Genomic DNA, 8,570 nt, shown 5'->3' on the forward strand with positions numbered 1-8,570 from the left:
CATTAATGCCAAGTTATTGATTACACTCGTACCGCTCGACTAGTCCATATCTACTGACAGTAAGTACTTGAAACGAACCAATACCATTAGTGCCAATTTTAAGAAAACATTCTATAATATCTTATTAAAATCAATGTAAATCATAACACACACGAGTTATGCCTATCCAGGGGGCTAGAGGTCAGCTTTACCGCTAGCGTCTACCTCTACCATCCTTGGGCAATACGGGCCATTCTGTTTAATAATTGTTTCCAAGAGGGATCGGGATGATGAGGCAGCTTCCCACCCGGAGGGTCTGAATCCCGGATGTGGTAGATATTTTACCAGTGGTATCCCGATCCCTACTTGACGTGCTTTGTGAAGTACACTTCGATCGAGACGCCGTCCGTTTAACTTCGGACCCCTTGGCGCCTTTCGTTAAGATTAGGCTAATATCGACGCCGGGTTTCTCTCCCTCTTCCTCCTTTCAGACCCATCCTTGATGGCACCAATGGACCCAGCTGTCGGCCGCCTCCCCCAACCAATGTTTCTCCTCCCAACTTTCTAGGTTTTTACACACAATGTCAGAGGGTTATAGGTCGTCAAAAGGCGTCATATTACGAGGGAATCGATCCCACGCCAGGGATTGAAAGTACTTTTCAAACATACCTCATTACCATGCAACAATTTCAAAGTGTGCAGATCATTCACCTTGCCCGAGATCTTGGTCGTCATTGTTATTGTTACGGCATCTCCCGCAGTTACCTAGGATCCCTCATCACATTTCCTCAAAAAGCAGAAAGTAATCTTGGGAATAATAATTGAGGTGGTTTCCCGTTGCCTTCCTCAATACTGTTTTTAACGTGACACCATCACTTACTGGCCGCCCCACTGGGGTAAGACGCCATTGCAGCCGCCTCACTGAGGAACAGACGCTGCGTGGACTACCTTTCGTCTGGCTCCCTAACCTTCGACCTATCTGGCATGGGTGACCCTAACAGGAGCAATTATCATTACTCTCGCCAGCACAGCTCTACTGTCCTTTACGGTTTAAGGAAATATCATTTAACATACTCAATCTTTACAAAGATAAGCCTTTGCAATAATAGAAAGTATATCGTTATAAAATGCACAAAGTTCTCACTAAATCGTCTGTCAATTTTTTGGCAGTTGCGCTTGGAACCGCACACGAAGCGGGAGTGAAAATTAATGTCCCTTGATAATGGCGGTCATCTGTTGAAACTTGGACGTATGGTTTGGAAACCTTTTGTGCAAAACACCGCCTCGAGCGACCCTTTTTTCCAGTGGCCTTCGGTTGACCTCTCTCGGCAGCGTTTTCATAGAACGTTTGCGGGTTGGGTACGTTCAAACCCGCTGAATGATGGCCAGATTTATATGCACAGTGATAAATAAAGCGCGCGAATCCCGTCTGGGTTCGTCCCTTCGCAGTAGTCTCCCGCGCCCGTCTTGTGTGTCTCTCGTTCCCGACAATGGGAAATGCCTTCCTCCCGTGAGTCACCGAACGTTAGCCCCCCTCCCCCCCCAATGATCGGTGATTCCCCACCGCTCTCGCTCCTCTGACGCTTGGCTGGCCGCCTAATCGGACGAGGGCACCTCGGGCCAATGCGGTTCGCCCAAGAAATCTCTCTTTGGAAAATATTTAGCCCTGCTTCATCAATTACCTCAGGTATTTGGCTTGTGAGTTCATGCTGGAACAAACCAGAAATGCATCAAACATGACAAGTATAAATAACAACTTGTACATAAATATTATGTTCCATACTTCAAAAATTGAATTAGATTCCTTTCTGGCTTATGGTTTTCATCGAAATCTCCAGAATATGGGGACGGAAGGTTGGCGTTTGCGGCGATTAGGGGAGGCTTCGATGCTTGTGCGCTGGTACACATATTGGCTCATGCGGTATCCCAGTAAGATACGTATGGCATGTGTATTTCTACCCACATATATGTATTTCTACGGTATATCTATACACACATTATTACATATTGAATTATTATTAATATTAATAATCATTATTATTAATATTATTTATTATTCTTATACGGAGTATGTATTTCCACCTACCTATATATGGTATGGTATATGTATTGGTCTACGCAAAGGAGGAGAGCTACTGAAAACAAGGGCAATTATATGAATTGCATAGTATTTTATTGAATTAAGGTCGGGGACGCGGTACACCAGGGGTAGAGCGCTGGACAACTGACCCGGCCCGGGATCAATTCCCGGACATGCCTCTCTGGGCCCCCCTGAGGGCCACCATTGTACGTGTACCAGATCTTCCAGGGAAACCAAATCTTCAAGGGGAAAAATATCTTGTGAGTTCTCATTTGAATTTTTAACTCGTTTTTTTCTTTTCAGTTCGCTTAAATCTCCCCTGAATTCCTTCTTGGCGACCGCTCTATCTATAATGATGAGTGATCTTATTCCGTCCGTCGCTAGAACTATCGTTCCTCATCTGTTCATCTTGGCGCGACGATGCTATTGACGTCCAAACGGTTTTGGAACTCGCTCGTTGTACCATCTAAGATACGTTTTAATTTTGTTTAATTTCCTCGGAATTAACCCGTTGACTGATGAGCACGGGATGTCAAAGAAGTGAATCCACGTATCCTCAGTATTTCGGTAATTACTATCTTCATTTAAATTAACGAGTAAAACCTGTAACATTGTATGTAACCCATTATAGTCCCCGTTCCTAAACAAGATACTTTTCCTTTAGGCTTATTTTTCCTGGCCCAAAGTATGCTAAACTTGTCATTTACGGCTTTGTGTTCGCTAATTCCTTTAAAATTGTCTATATTTAAGACTCTATCAGGTACTTTCCTTGCTACCTAATCGAGAATATTACAGCCCCTATTTGGTAAAGTGACAAGTTGATGCATGGAGGAACGTTGGTATATGGAGACCCAATGCGAAATAACGTAAATATTTTTTTCTTCTAGGAGCAGCTCTAAGGAATTTACACAAAATATTGAAATGAGAGAAGTAACTTGGTAATTCTACGAAATATTATTCAAAAACGACCTAACAGTTTCAACTTTTGACATTATCATCACCTGATGAATATTCAACAGGTACATTTTTTATTTTTATGGAATGTATTATTTAATTTTCTGCCCGATGTTATGTGATTCACGTTAAGTGACCTATTGCATGCACTGATCATCACCTAATTTAAAGCTAAATAATTGTTTGTAGAAAACTGGAGAGGTTTTAATCTTGAGATAATCGTTTTTCATACCGTGTCCATCTAAAACCTAACTGAAACGGTAGAATATCAATGGAAATGTCACGAGTAATAGTAGTCGTGCGCGTCGCGCCACGGACAATTAGGTTAAAGCCAGGGTTAAAACGCGAAAGTGTTTCCCTTTGACAAATTCAAAGACTGTAAGAGAAGCCGTGACAATGAAAGGGAGTCATCCGAATGTGTGCACCGAAATGCAGAGATTTCGGTAACTCTAAAAAATTTAAATGCGGTGTCCATCTTCACATTTAATACGCAAAATATGTTTTTTATTGAAACCGTTTGCTCGAATTTTTCTCTATGTTGAAAATATTTAACTTTTTCCATTGTCTAAAAATCCTTCGAACTCGTGGTGAATGTGCATTTAAAGCATGAACACTAAAAAGTACGAGGTTAGTCTTTTACAGAGAATTTCCATAGCGTGTCTTAAAAAATCTTGACTCCCTTCCGGGAGATTAAACCCTCGACTTATCTCGTTAGCTATAGACTTTCCCAGCAGGAACGGTCCATTGCTAACGGGATGGACCGACGGCTGAAATTCTCAGCCATTTGCGATGGCGTTAAAGGCATGAGTGGCTAGGAGAATTTATTGAAGAAGACGGGATCCTATCGAGAGGACCTCCTTTTTATCATTGGGCCCTCCGGCAGTCAGCGGTGGACCGAGAGGCGTTCCATGTCTCCAGCATAGGTGAATTTGACCCCGGGGGTCACGAGGGAACGGATGGTTTTCACCCGTGCCAGAGGTTTCCGGTAGAGAGAGGAGGGGTGGGCGACGTGGAGGGTGGCCCGCCGGCAGAGGGCCGCCATACCCACGAAAGGACCGCGGTCGCGCCGCCGCCTCCTCCCGACACTTCTGCATCGCAGCCTGCGGACTCCCTTGCACTGCGCGTTGGAATCGCCGGGCCGTACTCTCACGTTTGCGGTTGCTGCTAGTTCCCATGTTCCAGGGCCGAAATACTGCCAACTGGAATCCAGGCAGTCCCCTGTGTTTGACGATATAAAAGTGCTTCATTGTCATCTTGCTTTCAAGTGCTTAACTTCATAGTTATTATCGCATGTTCTGACTCAAGGGTTTCAATGCAGGAAGGAGCGCTGACTGACTCCCCCCCCCCCTCCGAGTAAGTGGCGCGGCAGATTCTCCCGTCGACCCGAAAACAGCCCCCGCCCGTCACCTCCCAACCCCCACCGACCGCCCGCCCTCCTCCCCCGGGGTGTTAAACCGACCCCTAATCGGATGGTGGGCATGGCGAAATGTTTCGAGGGTCCCCTTCCATCTTGACAAAGGGCATTGTCGAATCCACGTCACGCACCCGTCGCCGCCGCCTGGACTCCAAACGCACGCACCTGCCGCAGAATGTTGTCCCATCGGTTGAAACGAGAACGTCTGAATGCCTCGGGTTTTTCTTGCATTCGAAGCAGCCTTTCAGAAAACGGTGTGCCGATGGAATGCCGTGGCTGTGCGGATTTTCATTCACCATTGACTGAGATGGGGAGAAAACAAAACACAAGTCGATGATGCATTTCTGGATTTCAAGAAAGCCTTCGATAAAGTCCCGCACAATAAATTGTTACACAACTTAAATAATATGGTTCTATTGGGAAAGTGAAAATTTGGATTAGAGACTTCTTGTGGAATCGCCAACAAATAGAAGCCACCGATGGGTTGTGACCAACAAATATAATAATAGATATAACTTCGGTCGTCCCCCAGGGAAAATTTATAGGGCCACTTCTATTCTCACTATGCATTATTGAATTAACCTCACACATTAGTAGTAATTTCAGATTATTTGCTGACGACACAGTAGTATAGTGCATGGAAAAAAGGGGCCCAAATCAGATCGCGAGCTACTCTCTAGAGACTTAGACACAATCTCGGAATGATGCAAGAAATATGGATTAATGCTTTATATAGATAAATGCGCAGTTTTGAAATTTTGGAACAAAGGAAGCGAGGAACAGGATATAAACTACAAAAAAATTAAATGAGAAAGTAAAAGATGGGTGTCATTTTGCTCTAGTTATACCTCATTCAGAATATGCCGCAAGTATTTGGGATCCTTGGGAGACAATTTGGCAAAGAGAATTAGATAAGTCCAGAGAAAATTCGCCAGATTTGCGGGGTACTATGTCAATGTAATGGTTGCGGCGATGGCCAGAGACGGCAGCCAACCTCCAGGACCCAAAACGTCTCACTCAGTTATAATTCCCGAAGGGTGCGTAGTTAAACTTTTTTTGTATTTTCGCCATTTCCAGGGTAATTACTGACTTGAATACGACTCGCGTGGAGCTACCACATGGCCGTGGTCTTTTGTATGAAGAAAGTACTTTTAAATGAATTGTTTGACATCAAATTAAGCCTTCTGAATGAGTTAGGTAAATCCAATAAAAACCATGAATATAAAGAGAAAATAACTTATTTATAAAAGTTTTAGAGGAATATATTAACAACAAAGTACATAATATAAAGTAACAGGATTGAAAAAAATAGAATGGAAATTTCAAAATGCAGCCCTGCTATTTTATGTATGCGTTATTTAATGAGAAAAGTAGAATTTATATAAACAATTCTACCTCTAAAAGAAAGGCAGGGTACAATAACTCACAATATGCGTATAAAATTAATGAAACAATACCTCATTTCATGTAAATGCCGGCTCAACAAATGAAACAGCTACAGTTCAAGTATATTCACTCTTACATGCATGTACTCTTAAATCAGCCCTCATAAGCGGTTAAGAAGGCTATTCCAAACTTACGCCGTCTGTCAGATTGAGCTGCGGATCCCTTGATGCCTTTAGTTCAGAGCAGGCTAATGCCGACGCCGGATTCCTCTCAACCGTTTATCGTTTCTTGTCCATCCCTGATGGTGCAACTGACCTCAGCTGTCAATTGCCTCCCCGAAAAGACACTACTACTACCAAACTTACAAACTAAAGAATACTAAAAACTATTGCAGCAGAGCAAATAGCTCCAAACCATCTGTGAAATAAAAAAAATGAATTAATTAATTTCCAGAGTAATAGAAGACAGACCACGTATACATTTATAATTAATGATTTCACTTTATGTCTAAAGAAAACCTCAGATTAATGAACACCACACTAAGAACTGAAAGGAAATATCAAATAGATGACAGTGAGGCCTGAAAAAACTGGGAATTGGATCTTAAAGCAAAATTGGAGTTACTTGAGGGGAAATATTTTCTTTTCCCGTTTGAGTTGATTCGATTCTAACAGCATTGATGACACTTTCAATAGCTAGAACCAATAACCTCCAATTAACTCGCCAAACCAAGGTAAACTACCTTTGGTAAACAGTATATTACACCGATGGCATAGTGTAAGCAAACAAAAAATAGGCATTCCCTCTGTAGTAATAGTTAAATTCTGTTAGATTTCTTCATCCAGGTTAATCTATTCAAGAAAAATCTCCACTTATATTAAGGAACACAAAAATGTCTCAACATTTTCTCCTTAGGAGAAAAATGATTTAAAAAAATCTCATTCAATATATTAAGTACTTCTTTCCCGCATTCATAATGTAATGACCCCTTGCTTGCTCCTTCACTTGAATTATTTTTCACACCCGTGCCAATTTTTTGCAGTATATAGGTATATAATTATATGGATAGTTGTTATTTATTATGTATGCATTTCCTTTATTTATTTTTTATACATTCTAAAGTAGAGATAAGCAGTACGTGAAATGAGCGGGTTAACTGCGAATGACAAAACAAGGGCGTGAAATGACTTTGGTAGATGAGGAATAGTGAAATGAAAGACCAATTGACGAGCCCAATCATCATGCGGGGTCAAGAGTGTGCTGCATTGAGAGTGAGGGAGAAAGTAAGTCGCAACATAACACCAGCCTGTTCTCGACAGTGCGAACCCTTATAAGGGAACAGGGCGAAGGGTGATCGCGGGGGACAACTTCACAAAACTAAAAGGGAAATGGTGACCGCTTGCTACTCACAGTCCCTCTCGTCCTTGTGCTCCCGGAATGTATTTATGCATCCTTGTATTCTCGGAATATCCAGCCAATTCAATTCCTTTTTTTCCGTTCCGCACTTTTGCTTGTGTTCCTCCTTCGCATCAATTGAACTTTCTTAGCTTTTTACACTTCTCTAATAATATATCGTATATTGCTTACGTTTTGCGGAGGACGTCTCATCAGATAGGTTTGATGGTAGGGACGTCTTAATTCTTAAACGCTGCTATTAGACCATTGCATCTCAATATTTCCCAAGGGTGCTCCGTTCGGAAGCTTCTTAGGAGTGATCCCCTGCAAGGCCTTGAACATGGCTCCCTTTGCTATAGGTACATAGGGTGTCAAAGAAAAAGACGCTTGTTTATTTTTCAGCAATTCATATTAATTAGCGATTGAAATAAAAGAAACTAGATTAATACGGTAAAGATTTGAAGTAGTAATATGATCAACATTTAAGCAAAACTAAATTGATTTCCATAAATTTAACAGTGACGCGCTGAGAAGCATTTATGAGGATGTATATCAATGACTGAATGAAATTCATAGTGTTCTGTGAGATAGCTATTTAAGTTGTTGCAAAGAAGTTTATACGCACTTGCGGCAACGAGAAACGCTGAATAATGCTGGGAGAGGCATCAGAAAATGAAAAAAGTAAATAGAAAGCTAGCGCCTGCAGATTAGCATTTCCTAAATATAAAATTATACGTAACTCCCTCCGTTAATTGACGCATTAATGCTTTTCTTCGACAATTTTGTTAAAAAAGTAAATCAATCCCGCTCGCATCACTCAGGCCATTGGAATAGTTAAACATACAATTGAGAAGAACATCCAAACTGAAAATGAGCGGATTAACTGCGAATGATAAAACAAAGGCGTGAAATGACTTTGGTAGATGAAGAGAAGCTCAAGGTATCGGTATAGTTTGTCAGGTCAAGGTATAGTTTGTTAGTCGGCCAAGGGGCTGCAAGCATTGCTGAGTGAATTGGAAATTCAGTGCGACAGGTATGGGATGAGAATCAATATTAATAAAACAAAGGTTATGCGATTTTCTAGAAAGAAAAAGGCTAAGCTTAACATTAAAATAGGAGGGCAAAAATTGGAGTAGGTAGAACAGCTTACGTATATCGGTAGTGTTTTGGACCAGCACGGTCAAAGTAGTAGGGACGTAAGGAGAAGAATTGCGCTAGGCAAAGAGGCTTTCACAAGGAGGAGGGGGTTAATGACAGGGACTTTGAGTAAGGATGTTAAGAAAAGACTCGTAAAAACTTTGATATGGAGCGTAGCTATGTACGGTGCGGAAACGTGGTCATTGAAGCAGGAGGATAGACGTA

This window comes from Hetaerina americana, unplaced genomic scaffold, assembly GCF_022747635.1.
Source record: "Hetaerina americana unplaced genomic scaffold, ioHetAmer1.1.p SCAF_112, whole genome shotgun sequence".
Taxonomy (NCBI): Eukaryota; Metazoa; Arthropoda; class Insecta; order Odonata; family Calopterygidae; genus Hetaerina; species Hetaerina americana.